Here is a 22,128-nt window from a genome sequence, read left to right on the forward strand (position 1 = left end):
TTAGAAAGCTGCAATGCATTAGCAGCACTACATTATTAAGTAGGACACAAAGGGTTTGTGCTATTCAGATATAAATCCACTGAAGTGTGATCCAATGTTAATTGCTAACAATTGTCTCTATTTGAGCCATTACAGAAAGGAAGGGCTCATTTAAAGAAACAGTGACATGTGCCAAAGCTATTTTCTCAATGGTTCTCATGTTCATAAATATTTAAGGTTGTGTGGAGGTAAAAACATGCAAATATAAACGCTATGGACTATTCCATTATAATAAATGTTCAACAGTAAAATACAGGTTTCTGTCTTTTTTTAAGTCAGTTCAAAGGAGAAATAAAAGCAATCAACTTTGAAACATAAAAATTCCAAAAGCTATGACAAAATATAGCGTACTGTTGACGGAGATGTTGAAATCAGTCCTGGAAGTCAGCAAATGGAGCTACGTCTCACTGATATCTGCAAATATGTCTTGCATCAGGTTTATTACAAATGTGATAACACTGTGTTGAACTTTCCTACTTTGCAAGAATCTGATCTTTTTCAGATTATGTGAATCTAAAATTGATTGAAAGGACAGCTATTAGACTTGTGTCAAAAGGCCTTTTTTATAATAGAAATGTACTAGCCATTTTGAAATTTAATCATAATTCTTCAGATCTTTCTGCCCCTAGAAATAATTTCTTTTAAATTATAACTTTAAATGAATTCTTCGTATTCTTTTTTTAACATACTTAGGATACATTGGACATCTCAGGAGACTTTTTTATAAATAAGAACAAGAGAATTAGAGAGTGGAAACAATTATATGATCAAAATAAATCAAAGCACTCTCAGCTATTAAAGGGTTTATTTCCAGAGCCTGTCTAAGTATTCCAAGAATATTGGTGCATGAAAAAAACCACTAACCTATCCACCAACTTCTCACTCGAATAATGAAACTTGTTCTTGTAGTTATATTGTTCTTGTTCTATATCAGAAGGGGCAGGAGAGCTAGAATGTACTGTACCTTTACCATGTGGCTAGCATTGTGATAAGCACTTTCCATACATTAATGTATTTAATGTTCACAATGGTCTTACGCATACTTCCATTTCATAGAAGAAATGGAGACTTACATGTAGAGAACCAGCTTTAGAGTAACTTCAGTTGGACCAAAAAGCTATAGATTTGCCTGTCAGATAGCAAGATCAATACAGACCCAGAAACATCAGATGTTTGAAAATCTTTCCTCACCAGCTGCAATAATTCACTATTGCAATAAATGATTTCCAAGTTTGTTTAATTACATACCACTCTCGGAAAAATAGAAAAACTCTGGTGCACGCACCCACAATATGTACATATTCATTTATTATAAATTATATAGTGTTTAGAATATATTGCAGTCAATAGTTCATATCTCAAAATACAATATCAACTTAGGGCAAGGTTCATCTTAGTGGCATTGAAATATTAGGTGTAAATCCAAAGGACAAATAACCTTCCTGATAATTTTGAATATTTTTGGCTGAACTTCTTTTCAGAGAAGGATGAACTCACCGTTGATTTTACCATGTGAAGTAGCTGCAGAAGAATCCACCTGGCAGGAAGAAGGGTATCAGCTCTGCCGTTTTCTTGTGAGTTGCTTTGTTCTGCGTTGTTAATACTATCTTCAAACCAAACCCATTACGGGAATCTTACCTATCTGTTGATTTCATGAGGGTTTTTCAAAGCTATTATTTAAAACAAGATAACATTCATAAATACATTTGACACCTAAAAAGCAGTACATCTAAAGACCAGTGTGGGTCCCGGCACCACTCTCCATCCTCCCTCAACAAGGCACTGCCCTCTTCCCGTCCATCTCTGGAGTTCCGTGAGGGCAATGCTGCCAATCCGTATCTGAGAAGTTGGTGAAGTTTCATTTCATTCTGACTTTTAAAATAAACATCCCAGCACCTCAACTGGCTCACCTCCTGCAGCGTTGGGCCCTACTTTGGATTCCACTGCTCTAGCAAAGAGGGTTAGAAGTCAGCATAAATGCATAAACACTGCCTTCAACACAAGGCCTTCTTGATCATTTTTAACTAACTTCCCAAGCCACGTTTGCCTAATTTCTCAGGAGGGAATAAGGAGATAGAGACAATATTTGAAAATAGTTGGAAGCCCCAGCTCTGTCATGTACGAATCACAGGTTACTTCATCTTTCTGAGTCTCGATACTTTAGCTGCAATTGTGAGGACTGGTTGAGCTCAGGAGCCAGAGACTGAGCATAATGAATTCCATCCGAATTATTACAAAATATTTGATATTTAAAAATGCTTCAGTGGGCAATCTCACACAGAAAATTGCCTTTTCATGAATCGGAAAAGACTTGATATTTCTATGAAGACTGAGTCTCTCACCATATCATTATACTAATTCAAGCCCTAAACATGAGTTCCAACCCTTGACAGGGGTTCATAAGGGACAGATACAAGCAATAATGGTTTGAGTTTTTAAAAATATATATGTTGACCAAAAAACATACTTCCTCCCCATCACTCTTCCTTTTTTGGTTAGAATAAATCAGTGGTTCACAGACCAGTAGTAGCTCGCATTACCAAGGAGCTTGTAAAAAATGAAAATTATCAGCCCCACCCTGGATCTCCTGAATCAGAAACTCCGGAGATGTGTCCTATGTATTAGCAACCTCTCCAGGTGATCTGATGCATGCTAAAGTTTGAGAACTCCCAGTATAGACTGTACCTGTTTTCTAAAGCAAAGGGGCAGGTGTTTGATTTTCAGTCTCAATTAATAGGTGCATGAACTTCATCTATGTAACTTCCCAATAATGAAGTGAACTGTCTTTCCCTTGTGGACATACAATGTTAGAACATTGATAGGGATAATCATACTTGTTAAATTTGATTTGATTTGGCAAAACTGCTCAAAGCTGAATACAGACATTTGGCTATAATTCAGGAATGCTACAAACTCAAGATTGTTACTGTTCGTGAGACATTTTTAAACAAAATTGTAACCATGGGTTATAATTTTCAATGCCATTTGATATGATAAATAAAGTTCAATATCTGGTCACTGTTGCATTTTCTTGGTAATACATGTCTGGATACCTCACAACTGTTTTTTGAATGAGGAAATAAAAGTCTCCACTTAATTTTCTCAATGTTGTATGTGGTATTATCAGCCAAAAAAATTTAAGCCTTGTTATCACTTTATCTTTTTTCAGTCATTTTAACTCACTACACGTCATTGGTTTGTGTGTGTGTGTGTGTGTTTATTAGAGTAACCTAGTTAGTCCAGATAGCTGTTTCTTTGCCTTTTTTGGATTCTGTCCACTCTATAAAAATATCTAAAGCTCCATAAAGACAAATCTATACTTGATCTTAAGCCATTTGAAATAATAGTTAAAAAACAACAAAATCACAATTGTCCCCTAGTTTGGAAAGGAGGACCTAAGCATTTTTCAATTACAGAAACAGACTTTTAGCTAGATAATTCAAAATAATGCTTAATTTACTGATTAAAATTTAGCATACACATTAACAGGTGCCTCCAAAAGTCAAAAACACACAGAGCTGAGTCTCCTACATGAAGTACTTTCCTTTAGTACACAGGACCCTTCCTTTTGATCAACCAGTATTTATTAATGGGCTGTTCTCTCACTTACATATGGTTTGGAGCCTGTTGGCAAAGGCTTTTAAGCCCACTCACATGACGTTACTTATTTGACAGAATATGGATAATTTCAAGGCTTTGATGGCCTTTCAGTGCTAAGACTGGTAGATGAATATTGTAACACATTTGAAAAATTTGGTGTAAGAAGAAAAGTATATTCTTAGGTAATAAAGAATGGCCCAACTTCAGACAGCCAGCTGTGGACTTGATTCTTTAAAAATGATTTACATGGCCCAGTTGCACTGTCTCTTTAATTTTGTTGTTACACATCAGTCTGGATCTAGATTACATATATAAGATTTGTTTGGTGATTTTTGTTCATTTTGATTTATTATTTCACTATTTAGACTCAACTTTCTCTGAAACGTCTTCTATAAAAAATGATGTAACATTTATTGCATTTATTATATTATATTATTGCATTTAATGATAAACCTTTCAGTAAATTTATCAATGTAAAAAATGATCAAAATCACACATGTTTAATTCAGTGCAACACATGATTTTACTTTAAGAGATTTTATACACATAAAAATCCCCAAGATTTTGGCCTTTATCTAGGGCAACTTGCTTTCAGCAGAAGACTAATTTGAATCAATTCTTTTCCCTTTTAGATTATATTAGGGTCAGAATCCTTATGTGACCCTCATGGTTATTTGTGGGACATGACAAAGAAGGATAAAATCTAACTACTCATTTCTAGCCAAAAGGTTTAGATACTGCTTCTTATTTGATTATACCTTTTTGGTGTAAGATGTATTTTATTTCTGCTACAAAAAAAAGTTTATAAAACCTAATTCTAAATCACCTTTTTGGAGCTCAGATATATACTTCTAAATGGAATGGAATACCTTCATCAGTTTAACTTGCTTTCCAAATCCCCCACCATGCTGTAAAACATGCAGTCCTCAGTTGGGGATGGATTATAAGGGTTAACATATCTTTTCAAGTTAATCAAGATTGAATTTGAACTAACTCAATTCTTTTCCCACAATTTAATGCTCCCATTTTTTTACCAGTGACCTGAAAAGATTTGATTTCATAGATGCCAACGTAGACAAAAAAAAAAAAAAAAAATCCAAAACACCAAAAAGCAGATTTTAATTGCAATTGTAACTTGTTCATCTTGTTTAAGCTGGTTGGTAAAGTTCATATTTTCCATGTCTAACACTCCAAATTTTATACTAATTCAATTTAGGCATCTTATTTATGTTGCCACAGAATGCTTAAGTTTATTTTCTTGACATATGATTAAGTTTAAAATTTCCATTATTTCTCCTGTAATTTATTTTGAAACCTAAAAGCCTCACATTTTCATAAATCTTTTAAGGGTTTTGAAATGTGATACCATGAAATTATCTGATTATGTATTTTATAGTCCAACCCACAAAGCAAATACAATCCATACCATTAAAAACAAATGAATCTGGGCCGGGCGCGGTGGCTCCTGTAATCCCAGCACTTTGGGAGACCGAGGCGGGCGAATCACGAGGTCAGGAGATCAAGACCATCCTGGCTAACACGGTGAAACCCCGTCTCTACTAAAAATGCAAAACATTAGCCGGGCATAGTGGCGGGCGCCTGTCGGGAGACTGAGGCAGGAGAATGGCGTGAACCCGGGAGGCGGAGCTTGCAGTGAGCCAAGATCGCGCCACTGCACTCCAGCCTGGGCGACAGAGCCAGACTCCGTTTCAAAGCAAACAAACAAACAAAAAAACAAACAAACAAAAAACAAATGAATCTGCAGATGCTAAATTCAGTTGAGGAGGCTTCCTAATTCAAAGTCAATACTAAATAAATGATATACTTTGTATCTGGTTGAAAATGTGACATTATCCAGAAAAAAAACAAATTGTATTTTAAAAGGAAATAAATTTCCCCATATTTTTGTAACAGAAAACATCACTTAAATCCAATCCACCCCCAGCATCCCAGCATGTTGCCTTCATTTTGACCTTCACTGAGGAAAGTCAAGCCAACTGAGAAATAAATGTTCAGTGAAGGGAGCTTGTCGGGGGGACCCCTGGGAGAGCCAAGGAACAGTGTTTATTGGATAAAACACTAAGTTTGTACAAATAAATCACAGATCCAAAATGGTTGAGGTAAGAATGGAGGATATTTCACATCAAATCATCACATCTTAGAATGGAGTTTTGGTTTCGTTTCTCTTTTCTTTCTCTTCCTCTTTGAAAGATGAGACTCCAGATTTGTAACTTTTAAATGATAAATCAGGGTTAAATTCCCAGTTTATTTTAACTTGGAAAATATCAGTGATTTGTTATTTTAGTCACCCAATTGGCTTTGTTTTTCTGTAAGAACATCATTATTTTCTTGTCTTTCACCCTTTAAAGTCCGTTTTCCATAATTTCAATATTATTGTTATAATGTCATGGAAATTCACTAAACAATTGCAGAATTTCAAACCCTACTCTGCTGGCAACTGGCCCAGTCTTAATCACCAACTGTTAAACCTGCATTTGGTCACTAATGCACTAAAACATTGCTAATGACATGGAGGTATGACAAGATAAGGCCAGTCTCATAATGAATGACTCCACAAAAGCAAAGTGGCAAAAGCAATTATAGAATCACATGGGCCACTGGCCTTGAATTGTCATGGACATCCTATTTCATGTTGTTCAGCTAAAACAACTCAGAGATAACCTTATGTTCAGTAGAAGCAGAGGTTGTATCACATATGTACTTCAACTGGCACATGCTTCTGTTTCAAGAACTAATTGTTCTATAGGAAAAGATCTTCAGTTCCTTTATTACCAAGATGAATTAAACAGTTTTCCACATTCAGACTGTATTCTTAGTATACAGCAAACCCTGAAGAAAAGAAGTAAATACTTTTAAAATGTTTAATAATTTTGTATTGCATTTTATTAAATACCACTTGGTACTTCCAACTTCGCATGCATTCTCCTAATATTGCCTAAGAAGTTTTAACTTATTTATGATACGTTACATAAATATAGTATAATTACAAAAGAAGTTGAGTGCATTTCAATATGTTAAATGTATTTTTTCTGCTATAATTACAACCAAGGAAAATATAATCAACAAACTGAATAAAGATGCTAATAAAAGTTGTTTATAAATACTTAAAATTATTTAAATTACTTTAAAAATATATTTCAATGCAAATAAAAATCATGTGAGCAGAATTATAAAATTAACCCAAAATTCCATCAGATGTGACATAGAAAATTTAAAATTTATCTTTTAACTGAGCAAGAAAATGATTGCTTCACTGAGGCAACAGCCTAGTTGCTCCACCATAAAACTGAGCCATAAGCTGAGCATGGTGGTGTATACCTGTAGTCCCAGCTACTCGAGAGGCTAAGGCAGGAGGATCACTTGAGGACAGGGATTCCATTTCAGCCTGGACAACATAATGAGACCCCATCTCTACAAAAAAAAAAAAAAAAAAAAAAAAAAAAAAAAGCCATAGACGCCAACCCTTGATATTGTCACTTTTACCCAGGTGGATATTTTTCTACACAGCCTGTTAACAGACAATGTTGACATGATGATAAACCTGAGAATCTAGGCACATATATCAATACATTCCATGACCAGAGGATAAAAAACTGAAAGAAAAACACAAATTCTAAGTAGACTTACTGCTACGATAATCTCTACAGTAAATGCAACACTTCAGGGTATTTCTAAACAGTAACCATTTGCTTGAGTTCTGGGTCTAAAATAGCATCATCCTAATCTTATCAAATTGAGATTGAGAGAAAAACATAAAGTTGGGGGACATGTTTGCTCTTGTACCACATGCAATTCCAATTACTGGTTTATGGCTGAAAAACACTAAATATTCGGTTTTTGATAAGCTGAAATTAATAGCAAGTGACAAATAAGACATAGTATAGTCAGGATAAGAAATTTACAATGGGGAAAAGAATGTTGCCAGGGAAGGGGAAAGAGGAGGAAGGGAGGTTCCTGAGATTCTAGAAAATCTTGACCTTAGAAACTGGATTTTGTGGAGCATGTTTATTGCATACTAAAGAATATTTTACACAGACTTCCACTTTAAGCTTTAGCTAGTAAGAAAGAAGCATGCTATTTCTCATTTTGCCTCAAGTACCAAGAAAACCAGAGCTAAATTTGGAACTTACAGTTGCAGATTGGCCAGATTTTGTAATATATTTATATTTTTTAAAATTTACCTTACTTTGGCTTTATTTTTTCATATTACATTTATTTATTTTATCTTTTTTATACTTTGGTTATATTCTTGGTAAAGTGCTTCAAATTCTTTTTGGAAATAAGTGGGAATAAATGCCATGTTTCATTGAATCTAAGTTACCTTTTCTTGTAAGATGCACCATTATTTTATATACCACTAAGAGGCAGGGAAACGCAAAAAAGAACCCATTGCTAATTAAACTTTGACACCTCATTGATTATAAGATGCATCCTGACTTCAGAGCTGATAAATGTGAAACAAAAAGTCCATCTTCAAATCAGTAAAATACAGCAACATTATTCTCTTTGGTATTTTTATAAGTATTTATTGACAGTTTAATTTTATGATAGGATTTGAAAGGCAAGGCCAAGAATTTGAATTGTAGATACAGGCCAGACTCTCATTAGTCACCATCTTGTTTTACACAGGAAGAAATGCAGAAGGCATAGTCTGAATCCTCAAGAAGCTTATCATCTCACTTCAACTTCAGTGATCACATGACAACGTAATGTGCATTAACTGCATATCAAATATACCCCAAGAATGGGGTCTATTGATCAGAAATGTATCTATTGAGACTAAAATGAAGCCTACATTTATTAGGTTTTGCTTTTCTCTATTAAAAAAGACATACCAATACCAAGTGAGTATTCTCTTACATCCCATTTTTTCCTGCAAAAATCTAAACCATTTTTATTTTTGGCATTTCAATTGTTCTTGAAGAGTTTCTACTATAAATAAACTATGTTGCTTTAGTGAGATATTCAACCAGAAAGTGAGAAAAGCCATCTCATGTAGAGGTATCACATGATGAGGAGAGAACATGGCTCTCTGGATGAATAAAATAAATTTTATATGGATTTTGTGAAACTCCAGTACAAGTCAAGAACAAAAGTTCTCTTGAGGTTATAGTGTTGTGTGTGGATATAGGGAAAACGAATCATTTGAGTCAGAGTTTCTGATTTTTGTTAAATTGTGAATATAAACAGATTTTCATTTTTTCATCACTGAAGGCCTAGGATACATTATCTTTATCTTTCTAACATTTCTAATTGAATGGTAAATTTATAAACATATTTCCAACCTCAAGCGACACTCCAGTTACAGTGGAGATAAGCCAACATCTAAAATCTAAATGTATACAGATATATATATACGTGTGTGTATATATACATATATATATGTATTTCAAATACTGTGTGTGCATGTATTTGAAATAACTTTACAGTGAAATTTTTTAAAACCTGATTGTAAGATAATTGGCAATATGAATAGTTGGAAGTTAACAGTGACTTTGCCTGAACACACATTTAAACATTAATGATGGTAGAAAGCTAATTAGTCAAATTTAATTGGATGTATGCAAAATGGTATAATGAGAAGATTTCAAGCATATTTAATTTTTAATCCAAATCCAAACTCTGAAGTAGAAAAACAGCTAAAGCCAATCATTGTAAAAAGTGGACTGACACATTTCCAAGACTACCCTATTAGCACCACAGAGTAAATTGATGTCTGAAATTAAATACGGTAATATATTGTCTCATGCCTTTAAAAAACATATAGAATGCAATTGCTTAAATAGCTTAAAGATTAATATTAGAAATGGAGAGAGAGACAAATGCATGTGAAAAAGAGCCCATGGAATATAGTTTTAAAAATTAATTACGTTTTATTATATGCAGTTACATATCTAGAGCAAGCCATTCAGCCGGCCAGAGAAACCTAGAAAGCAACAAAGGTAAAAGGAGACATGTCAGGGATAGTACCCAGTTTCACTGAATCTGATATCTGGGCAATATGATATGGGAGTCAAAAAGGTCAGTGCTATTTCAGGGAATATATGTTATGGAGAAGAAGTCGATAGTTCTCCATACACATGATATTGAAACCACACCCAGAACTTAGAGAGAGGACAAAGGTTCTGTTTAGAGTGGATGGCAATCCTAGCTGCACAGGATGATCATCTGGGGAACTTTTTAAAATATAATAGTGATGCCTAGGCCCAGACCCCAGGGATACTGATTTAATTGATCTGGCGTACAGCCTGGAAATGAGGGTATTTTAAAGTTGTCCCAGGTGATTCTAATGTGCATCCAGGGTTGAAGAATCTGGTTTGGAAAGATCTTGTTGCACTTTTTTCTTTGCCCTTAACTGGTTCTGGCTGTTCCTGATTGGCAGGTGTGTATCTTTTCCTTGGAAGTGAGCATAACTTTGTTATTGCCTAATAGTCTTTAAAGTAGCAATATGATGTTGGCATACACCACAAGTAAGAAATAATGTCAAAATTAAATTAGAAACATGTTATCTTAAGCTGCAATCAAGTTTGAAGTGTTTTTCAAAGTCTTCTCTGCACTATGGACAATTATGTTAAGTATTGAGCATTGAAAAAGCATGGCTTTATGGCTTCTCAACAGTGTCCTCTTCACAGGTCACAGCAATACAAGGAATGCAGGTGCACTGGGAATGTAAAATGGGACTTAATTGAGTATGAGTTGTATCTGTCAGCGTTCTTAGTAGCAACAGAAAAACTAATTTAGGCAGAAAAAGAATCCTAAAAAGCAACTCTCTAGAAAGCCAAGAATCGGCTTGAGGCTACAAACTAGGAACATTGCCCCAAACCATACCTCAGAACAGTCCCATGAGAACCCCACTGCTCTTGAGCACAGACTTGGCCATGCACCAGCCACCTACATTGTAGTTGCAGGACCCCTTAGCTAGACACACCCACCACTGCTGGCATCCAAACCAGAATGGAGTCCTTGTAGGTTCTTCTTTTACGTCACTTTCTACCAAATCAAAATCAACAAAGCCAGGTCACATGCCTGCTCTGGGCTCTCAGAGAGGCTGGCAGAGACTGCATCTGGTATTTCCCCCTTCCAAAATGGGACAGATTCTCTGTTTTCCACTAAAACTCATAAGGTGAGGAATTATCCAAACAGAAAAGAATTTTGTTCACTGAAGAGCCAAACCAGAATTATAAATAAGAAAAATGAGAATCTAACCCTTTTTCTGGAGTTAAGCAAAGCTATAGGAATTATTTGTCCTGTATTTTACTTCTGTCACAGTTTGCTATAACTGAGATTGGGACTAACTTCAAGCTCCAAAGTTAATTTCAAGCTGTCTTGGATTCATCAGTCTCTTAGACACACAAAAATTTTATTAAGCACAAAAGCAAAGTTGCTCAGTTCATACCAGGCATACTGAGTTCTTATGCTGGTTTCCCATAGTGTGCTATGGTATGTTCCTCTATCTAAAATTTGCCAAGTTTCAGTAAGTATCACATGTTTCAAAATATTAATGCATTCTTAATTACATTTGGAATATGAAATAACCCATGCCCATTACCACACTCTGGGCATTTAGCCTAAATTTTCCATTCAACGTCATAAGTAGATCTTATTTTCAGAAGGCACATATGCTAAGAATATGCCAGGAAATAAGGAGATTTAACATGTTTCGGTGGCCCTGAGATGTTAACTTGCCCATAAAAGTTTGTGCAGGCTCAAAGACATCTCTAAAATTTTTCTCCCCGCCTGTGATGCTTTGATTACTTCTAAAACACTTTCTGGTCCTGTAAATTATAGCTCCTCCTGCCACTTGTTGGCAGACACTTTGAAAGGAGTGGTTAATATATACTTTTTTAGGAACAGCTGAATCGTATGATTTCAAACCTACACAGTGACTGTCTAGTAGCCTACACTTATTCTGACAGGTGAACCCAAATCTTCTCTTGGAATATATTAGGTTATTATCTCAAATACAAAAATCAAGTGAATCTCCAACCAAAGCTTTCTCAGTTATTTCTTTCAATGAGTAACTTTCTTGGCTTATGAGAAGGAAGGAAATCATGTTGATCCAAGAGCAAGCATCTAATCCAAACCAGAAAAAAAAATACAAAGTAGTCAATCCCAATGAATAGTTAACAGAAATCAATCTGGGAATGAACCCACGATTCCCATAACCTGCCTTCCTAATGCAAAACTCTAAAGTTTCCTTCAGAAAAGTAAAACAAGAGCCAGGTTCTTTTTGAAATGCAAAGATTATTTCTAAATGCAAAAAGTTCTGGCTGTAGGCAAAGAGTAATCACAAACAGGACTTTTATGAGTTATCAGATGTTATGAATTCTATGCATTTTTCTATGGAGTAGGTGGATAGCTTTCAACAAAATCATAAAGGTATACATTTCCAAAAAGTAAGTTAAGAAACAACACTCCAGAGAATGAAATGAAGAACTTTCTCCCTATTCCAAGGGTGGGTTCTTTATCCATCACCACCCAGCCATCTAATTCAAACAATGAAAGGTAAAGTCAATTTTCCAAGCTCAAAATTTCTCTGCAGTCTCATTTTCTGTATTTCTTAGATATGATGACACAAATTGCCAACAACCTTATCTTAAAGGAATTTCTTGTGAGGGACTGAATTATTCTTCCATTCCTTCCAGAGCAATGTATCTAGAGGAGGGACTCCACTGGGTGTTAATAGATGTGAACACCCTCACCACTATTCACAAGCTGTACCCCCCACATGGTGGCAGATGGAAGACCTGCTCAAGGAACACAGATGTCCCTCTGTAGGAGGCAACCTCATGTATAGAGGAAGAGAGTGACCATGGCATTCAAGTCATAAAAATGACATTTTTTAAAACTCCAAAATGCTACTGGGTAGTTTAAAAGTCTAAAAGTAGAGTAGCCCCTTCTGATACTTTCCATTGTGTTTTTGCAAAATTCAAATGATGTAGCTGATATCCGATATAGCAAAATGGTTCTTTTCAAAATATTAAACATATTTTTATTCTATAATCCAGATAACCCAGTCCTCATTAGTCTGTGATTATAAAATAAGCCATGACTATTTTAATCACTAGCCCGTTTCCCAGAAATTCATCCCCTTCAAAATGTCCTCCATTATTTTAGGAGTGTCTTACAATCCCAGTGTATTTTGTTCATGATGCCATTACACCAACATTTCCCAAAGTGTATTCCATGAAACACTACACCCAGGAGATGCCCCACGAAAAAAGAAACTCAAAATCTGGGAAGTGTAACACCTAGATCCCCCTTTTAGGGAGAGTCTATGCACATTTATACAGTATAGATGCTGAGAAGTCCCAGTTCAAAAGTCCTAGTGTTTTTAAATCCAAAGTCACTTAACCCCTGACCCAGAAAGTTAACAGTTTATGTTTGAAGGATAGGTTTGTTTCCAGCTGTAACGTTCTTTGATTTTTATGACTCCAAACTTGTGAAGTGAATAGTGTAAATATTCACTGCCCCATTTGGGAGATGAGAAAATCGAGGCATGAGGAAGTTACTTGTTCAATGTCCGCTAGAATGTATGTGACAAAGCTGGGACTCAAGTTCAATGCTCTTTCTATTACCCCCTGCTTTGGGACTCCCAAATAGCCATGAGGGACTGGGAAAGTCACATATTACCTTCCATCCAAACACAGAAACACAACCAGCTTGTAAGAAGAGCAACTGCAGAGAAAGTTTCCTAGGTCACAGGATTTCCCCCAAATTCCTGGTCTTGTTATTGTGCACTAAAACTTCAGCAAGGCCAGTAAACTCTTACTGCCTCCTATGACCAACTCACACCCAAAATATGTGTCAACCTTTCTCAATTCACCCTAGGTAGTGATGACAAATCAGCATCTGAAAATTTTAAGAAATGGTGAAATTTAATGAATTGGAGCAATAAAATGTATGCAAACTTTATATGTAAGGTTTGCAAGATTTTTTAAACCTTTACAAATGTAAAATTACTCACTTGCTTATGGAACAGGAAATATATCAATTGTAATTTGATTTGCTCACAAAATCATTATGTTTCATTATAGTTCAAATAAGCCATTCTGTGTGTTAACTGAATTTACGTGTAAATGTATAATATTTTCATATAAGTGGAATACTATACTGCCAAACTTTAAACAGTTTAGCTGGTTTTAATATTTTTGAATTTTGGGGAAGCAGGCAAACTCTTTGGAATAAATGAAACATTGTATGCTAGTAAAACAGAAGGCTATTATATTTTCGAAGCAGAGTCTTTCAGTATAAAATGAGAGAGATTATAGTTTTCACAAAAGAAGCTCCGAAAAAAAATAAAAAATAAAGGGAGAACAGCATTTTTAAAAATTAAACAAACAAAAACAATCTTGTATAATGAAGCTGTTTCTGTATGCAAGTACATTCAATCAGCATCTGTTGCCCAGAAATTTGTACAGGCAGTTTCTGCCTGTTGGGAGTTTCCTTTGCATCATTTTGCTGACCTCCAAAAATTAGAGTTTTGTTCCAATTGAGACAAGTTTCTTTTTGCCTATTTTCCAACATAGCTCACTTTCTCTTATTAGAGAGAATTGTGTGGATGTATCTGACTCAACTACAGAGAAGCGCCCTCCCCATCTCTGCTCCGTGTAAATTCCGTACCATTGGTGCCTCCCTGGAGCCTAAAAAACAGCCAGTTTCCCCAGGCTCCTTCACCCCACTCCCTCGGCAGCCTGCTGCTGGTTTCTTCTCCAGAAACCACTCAGCAGCATCATTGCTTTGGTTCTCTATCTCCTTTTACCTAATCTCCTGTTGCCTCTTGTTTTCCAACATAGGTGGTCTTAAAAACAAAGTTGATAAAGCAATTAATTACATATAAGTTTGCATAGCGCCCTTTCCCTGCCATTTGATTTATCCATACAATAGACTTTTATTAAGAGGGTACAGAAAGTGTTTAAACATGACTCCTGGCCTAGAGGAGCTCCATCTAGCAGAAAAGACTGTCCAAAATAAATTACAACACCACACAGTACACAAAGCACCAAGGACAGAAGAAACACAGAGAAGGAAACAACTGACTCTGCTGGGAGCTTTAGAAAAGTTTTCCAAAGGAGGTGGCTTTACAACCAGGTCCTGAAAGATAGATAGAAGTTTATCAGTCTAAGAATTGAAGCACAGTTACATCTGAGGCAACCGCATATTTTAATTGGAATAAATGGGATGGCTATTTTTACATACATGCCAGTAAAGCTTTAGAGGTGCAAATGCAGTCAACTTCAAAATCTCTGTGAGAGAAATTTACACTTCCTGACTCAAAGAAGGGCATCAATCAGCTTTTGGCAGCCCCTCCAGCTTACCTCACTGTCCTGTCAGGAACCTCTCCACACCTTCACCAACAATGATTTAAATAGGTTATCCCTTCTTCCAAGTTTTCAGACCCACCTGTTAACATCCCTCCTTCACACCTGATAAATGAACCAACAATTCATTCTCATGGAAATATAGCTGTAAATGTTCATAAATAACAAATTAAAGCTTGCAGTTGCCATCTAGGTTAAAGTAATCCTTAGACTGACTATTGGCAGAGCACTTAGTCATAGCTTAAAATGGAACACAGTCCCACCACATTCAGTTCTAATTTTTGCCTAAGGAGAATTTTCCAGGTAAACGTGGATAGCACAATGCCAAAAATGTCTGAATGTGATACAGACCTATTAGCTAACTATAGTTTGGGGAGGTCATCCATGAATCCTGGTTTTTCTGGTTTTCCTCGAAAAAAAAAAAGATTAAAACATGAACAAAACCTCTGTTTCTCTTCTTCTCCATCTCTTCTTTATTTTCCCACCAAACGTTGGGAGCAAGTGCTCTCTCCATCTCCATTGGATTACTGCCATTCCTTTCTCCATCTACTACCCTTGCCTCTCCCACAGTGAGATTTCCCTTGGGTCACTCCAACTCTATTCTACTGATTCTGCGCCTTGAAGATCTCTAATGACTCTAATCCTAAAACAAATGTTCCCATCAAAGCCTAATTTTTTATATCGCACTATGTATTGATTCTGTCCACAAGCCATCCTTCTCAAAGCTGCTTCTCTCTTGATTCTGGATGTAGTAATCTGTCAAACATATCTCAAAACTCCCACTCTGCAGCCCAGTCTATGCTAGGCACTAGGGGTAGCACAATCCCTCCTCTCAAGGAATTTACAATCCTGTAGGAAAGTCAGAAAAGAGCCCAATAGATACAAATAGGCATTATATTTTATCAGAAGATGAAGTGAGTGTGCAAGGCACAAGGCTGGAATCCTCCCACCCAGTGAACCAGCCAGAGAAAATGTCCTGGACAATATGTCGCTGAACCAGACTCAGAAGGTCTAGGTTGAGTTCACAAGGAAAGGAGAATATCTGTGCTTCTCCAGTCCTGTTGCCCTGCCTATAGCTCCATCTGCTTCTTTTCTGTTTTGATTTTGGGTATAACTGAGGTTCAGGCTTCATTTCTCAGTACTTTCTTTACCCACTTCCACTCATTATTGGAGCCTACCTCGTAGTTTAACTACCTGCAATATAAGAAGGTTGTCAAATCAGAGCTTCCTGCCCCAAATCCCCAACTTTCTGCCATACAGCCCCACACGAAGATCTCCTGACTGTTGATGTTCTCAGAGTCTGGCTCATTCTCTACCCCCGAAAAATGGCCCCTTCACAGCTTCAGGATTTCCAGCAGTAGCACTACCCTTCTTCCAGGCACTGGAGTTCAAAACCTTGAGAGTAATCTTTTTCTTTTGTTTTTGTTCCATACTTGGTTTTTCATGCATTTATGAATGAATGAATGAAACTGCTACTCATCATGGCTTTCTCCTCTTCTAAAACATTTAACAAACTCTCCTTTACCCTCAAAGTAAGGCAAAATTTTAACCTAGACTTAAGATTCTCCAAAATCTCTCACCTTATTCAATCCCAGCAACCTATGCTACCCACTCTCACCACAGGTATATAGCACGCAATGGTTTTCAAAGTGTCTTCCCAAAGAATTTTTGTGAACATTATCTCTTTTTATCTACCACAAGACTGATAAGATAGGCAGGGAAGACATTATTATTCCTCTTTTTTGGAAGATAAAACCAAGACTCTGAGAAGCAGATTCTATCAGGTCTTCTGATTCTTAAGCCACGGTTCCTTCCCACAATGCCACATCATGTGTTATGTTTTGATTTGTTATATAAGTGCAAAATCAATTCTTTTACTTTGGGAGTCTCATATTCTTGCCAAAGTGTGAGCTTCTAAAAAACAAGAAGAGTCCAGGATTTTTTTTTCTGTAACTCATCAGAACATAGCACTTAGTACTGTACCATCTATATAAAAGATGGTGAATAATGTTTCTTGAAAAAAATGTTCTAAAACATGTGGTTCTGCATAGGGAAGTCACAATCCTACTTCCTTGCTTAGAACTCACCACACTCACCTCATCTGATTAGACTGTCTTAATCTATACTTGTGACCATGGCTGACAAGGCCTTTGTGATTGTGCCCTTGCCGACCCCTCTGATTTCATCCTCTTCTTCTCCCTTCTGTCCTCAAAATTCCAGCCATCCTGGCCTTCTTTCTGTTCCTCAAGTTTGCCGAGCTCATTCCTATGTTGGAGCTTTGTGTCTGTTGCTGCCTCAGTTGGAACACTCTGCCCTGGGCCTTCACATGACTCATTCTCACCGTTCAGGTTTCAGCACAAAAGCCACCACCGCAGAGAAGCCTTCCCTGGCCACCCCACCTAGAGTTATCCCCTGGTTTTTCTCTCTTTCGTCATTCTGATGTGTTTTCTTCCCAGAATGTATTATAATCTAAACTGAGTTGTTAGTTATTTATGTGTTTTTTGCCTATCTCCCCAACCAGAATGTAAACTCTGTGGATCAGAAACATTATCTCTCTCATTCCCTAGTACCCAGATTAGGACGATATCTATTTGTCAAATGAATAAATAGTTGAATGAGTGAATGACTGACTGAATGAATGAATATCAGTTTCCTCATCTATAAAATCGAGGGGTTGGAGTAAATAACCTCTAAGGTCTTTCCCAGCCTAATGTTCTTTAATCAAAACTCTTGTCTTTTCATGAAGTCAGCTGAGGTCCCTTTCTGGGTTTACATCAGGTCATATTTTCTTTTTTTCTTGGCTTTGGTTCCCTCACCAAAGATTCCCATGAGTAGAGAAACGATATTGAGAAGAGAAGAGAACAAGGTCAAATAACATAGTTTAGGTAAAGAACACCTTGCTTCATATTGTGTTGCAGCTTCCTCTCCTGTCAGAGCTTTGTAACAGACTGCAGTTTACACAGTCACATTTGCTATCTGCTTTTTGTTTTTTTTAATATGTTTGCATTATTATTCCAATGTACTCTTTTGTTTTCTTTTACCTTGATAAAAATATTCTTAAGGCAGTTATTATTTCTGAGTTTTCTCCAAGGTACAAAGCATATTGACTAAGAAATTGGTGCTTTTCAAATGGGCAGTGTTGGCACACATGTGATGGGACAAATCAGTACTTCAACTGCTAGTGACAATTAAAATGTTAATTGTATATGTTTAATAACAATTAAATAATCGTTAATAACATTGATAGTTGTATGCGTTTGTGTCTCATTCTTGAATATTAGGTATCCAATTACTGCTTATTTACAATTTTTATTGGAGAATACTATTTTTTAGCTACTTTGAAGACAGCAGACACATAAGACCCTGTGATAAAGACTGAAAACAGTAATTGGAATGTTCTCCAATCATCATGAAGAATTGCTCACTACCAATGGTGGCTCCAAATCACTGATGATTGCTGACCTTTACCTGTGATTGTCTTGGAAACATAAAACCTACCACTAGATACTTTCTTTGTCAAGACTGTTCAGCAAGTGCATTTTCCAATTTATCCAGAACATTGTCAAACTGACATGTTTACATGTTTACGGTAAACTGAATGTTTACCTGTCATTTTAGTAACATTAGACTTTCAGTGTTTTCTGACTCCAATTGCACTGTACATGCACAAAGAGAAGTTGAACAGCCCTTTCTAAAATTTGACAAATTCAGATGTCCTTATTTTTCACAATATAAAAAGGCCAGGGAAAAGAATAAAGCCTCCTTAGAGGTTTCCTGTCTTTCAATTCAAATTGTACTTTCAGTAGACAGTGGGTATTGCATTCTTTACTTAGGTTTAGTTGTGTCATCAACTTCTGGTTTGTGTTTTTGGCTATGAAGATGCCAACTGAATCAGAATATAAATAATTTTCTGTCTTTGCCCATACATGGCTACACTGACATCTTAGATGTTATTGTTAATGAGCACTTCGAAGGACAAAGAAAAAATTGAAACTAAGCTTAGATCAAAATCTAAGAGTTTTGGTGGCCATTTCTGGTGTGGGGTGCTAGCACAACTTGCATCAGAGCAACTAGGGAGGAAAGGAAGAAACATAAAAACAATGACGAAGAACAAGGGGTTCTCTTCCTGAGCTAAACCTCCTCTCCTGGATACTCTGCTTAGCATCTGCTTAAACTCCAGTTATTTAATTAGAGATAAGATAAACGAATCCCCAAGGCCTACATCAATTAAATTAAAACCTAGAATTTCAAGGACAAAAATCCCCAAGTCAAAAGATTCAGAATACGGAATATTTACAGAAAAACTAGAAAAGCTGTCTTCCAAAGATGAACTTCATAAAATAAAGCCACCTCACATGTGCCAGATTTAATTGATGGTCATAAATAAAGCTATAAAGTATGTTATTATTAAATCTCTTCTCCCTTTAAAGAGGCTGGACAGCAACAATAAAAAAATAATAACTAACAAGTCATTTTCAAAGCTAAGATGTAAATATCATAATTAGTTTTGCTCTGGGCCATTTTATTTTCCATGAAATCTTTTCTAGTGATAGAGAAATAATTTATGAAAACAGAAGGAATATTTATTGCACTCTGCCTCATGACCATTACTGATCATTTAATTTATAGCCTGAATAGTTTATTTCCACCTTTAAGGGCATTTAAAGATCTATTTTTAAATCTCATTACTACATCTTAGTTCATATTATCTAAATATATAATCCAAAAAAAGGCTTAACTTATTCTCATCACTTTAGGGGGAAAAAGTAATATGTTTCTTGATCAGACCTTAATGCTAGAGATTAACATATTTTTCCTCCAATTATTGTTTCACTGATTTAAAAATAAATGTGTGGCCAGGTGTCATGGCTAGCACCTGTAATCCCAGCACTTTAGGACGCTGAGGCAGGTGGATCACTCGAGGTCAGCCTGGCCAACATAGTGAAGTCCCATCTCTAATAAAAATACAAAAATTAGCCGGGGTGGTGGCACATGCCTGTAGTCCCAGCTACTCAGGAGGCTGAGGCAGGAGAATCACTTGAACCCAGGAGACAGAGGTTATAGTGAATCGAGATCATGCCACTGCACTCCAGCCTGGGCAACAGAGCAAGACTTTGTCTTAAAATAGATAAATATAAATAAATAAATAAATAAATAAATAAATAAATAAAATGTGTGTTTCCAAGTACTGCAACAAAGAATAAGGTATATATTTCCTCCTTTCCCATTACTGCTATCTCAACTCAAGAAAACCTCTTTTTACACAATATAGGAAATTATTTCAGCTCTTTTAATTATTAAAAATAACAATCAAATAATAAAAACTAAACATGCAAAATGTGTTATTTTGTAATTATAGATAGTTAATGCTTAAAAATATGTAACAGGACATAAAACCAAATTTACATTTATAAAGAAAAAATTCTTTTAAAGTTTCAAAAACAGTATCTCTGTCTTTTATTTGTATGCTATAAACCCACAAAATACAATAGCTAACCATGTCTTTTACCCCATTTTCCCTCCCAACACTGTTGTCTAGTACAATTTTTAGAAGATAAAATTTTCAAAGCCAATATTCACTGTTATTTTACAATGAAAAACCTCAAACTGGAAGGGAAATGAATTGCCCGGGTTAATTCTGTTGTGGTGGTCAATCCTCAGCTAGAGTTCAAGACTCTGCCAGGACTGCTATACATGTCCTTACAGGTTGCGGATGGTACAACTCCAGGGTATACCATTTGTGTGGAATACAATGCTAAATGGCAGTCCTTGGCATTGGGCAGTGCACCACATAACCAACTGTATGTGGTGGCCCTGTTTTAGTGCTGTATTTTCAATCTTTTCAAGTCTATTCTGCCCAAGGGGTTCACAGTTAGCAAATAAATGGCCTCAGTGTTTGCTTTTCCCTTATGCTACATAAATAAGCTCTTTTTCTGGATGAGCAGTAATTTCCCTGGGTGGAATAACATATTCAACCTTACTTCTGAGGCATGCAAAATCTCTGCCTCACCTACAGGAAGAGAGTTGTGAATGATGAAGAAGGTGATGGATCAGGCAGTTTCATACACATGTGTTTTTCCTATAAAGCAGCATATGTTTTTCAGATTGATGTTGGCCAGATTAAATTGATCAGGTCTTTGCTGACTTGGAGTAAAAGAAATTTCTGGACTATCTCAAGTGGAGTGGCAATCAGACAGGCAATAGCCCTGCACTGGAAGAATACCAACCATGTTGATATTTCTAGATGGATGAGGGGGTGTGGGTTATTTTTTCTCCTAGGAATATGGCAAAGAAGATTGCTGGATACGCATGATCATTTTGTATCCAGAAATGAGATGCTAGCACTATTCAAATAGGGATGGGAAATCTATCACCTCTGAGACAACCCCTTGAATGATTGCAGCCCTTTATTCTGAAATGAAGTATCAGGTACAATCATCCAGGCCTTCTTTCTCTGATTCCTGATGATCAGAAAGAAAGTAATTCTGGAGCTAAAGGCCATGCAGGTGAGGTCAAATTTGGTGCTTCAATGCAGTTGCCCCAACTAAACATTGTGCACTTTTCCTATGGGAGGCCTCACCTCAAACAAACTGAGCCACTCCCCTCAAACACTGATTACATTTCCTCACCTGCTTACCATCTCCCCAACTCTGCCTCAGTACCCTGGTAACACCCTACCACCTCTCAAGGCTCAGCTTAAATGCTACTGTCTCCATGAAATCTCCATGCCTCCCTTGCCAAAAGCAGTGTTTTCTTACCCTGAACTTCCAGAGTACGTTGTTTCTCAATACTACACTAGGCAGAATATGCTTCCACACATTCTGGTTTCTAGATATATTTTATCCCTTCCCTAACCTGAAAGGACTTGGGGTTAGGCACTGTCTTACTTATCCCTTGTCTTTACTTATCCCATGTAAGAATGAATGAAATGTTTTCTCTTAATTTTCTCTCTCAAATGATCAAAACTACAATCAATTCAAACCATATAGGATTTGGGGCTGGCTACATTGTGCAACTCCAGGAGACCTCATTCTCATTGCTAACCATGTGAATGGTGCCCTGAAGTCATGTAATGCAGTTGCCTCAGAGCATTAGTCCTTCCACATGCACAATACTTCAAAAATTTAGAATTCAGGTTGGGCACAAT

Source organism: Pongo pygmaeus, chromosome 2 (genome assembly GCF_028885625.2).
Source record: "Pongo pygmaeus isolate AG05252 chromosome 2, NHGRI_mPonPyg2-v2.0_pri, whole genome shotgun sequence".
In the NCBI taxonomy this organism is placed as follows: domain Eukaryota; kingdom Metazoa; phylum Chordata; class Mammalia; order Primates; family Hominidae; genus Pongo; species Pongo pygmaeus.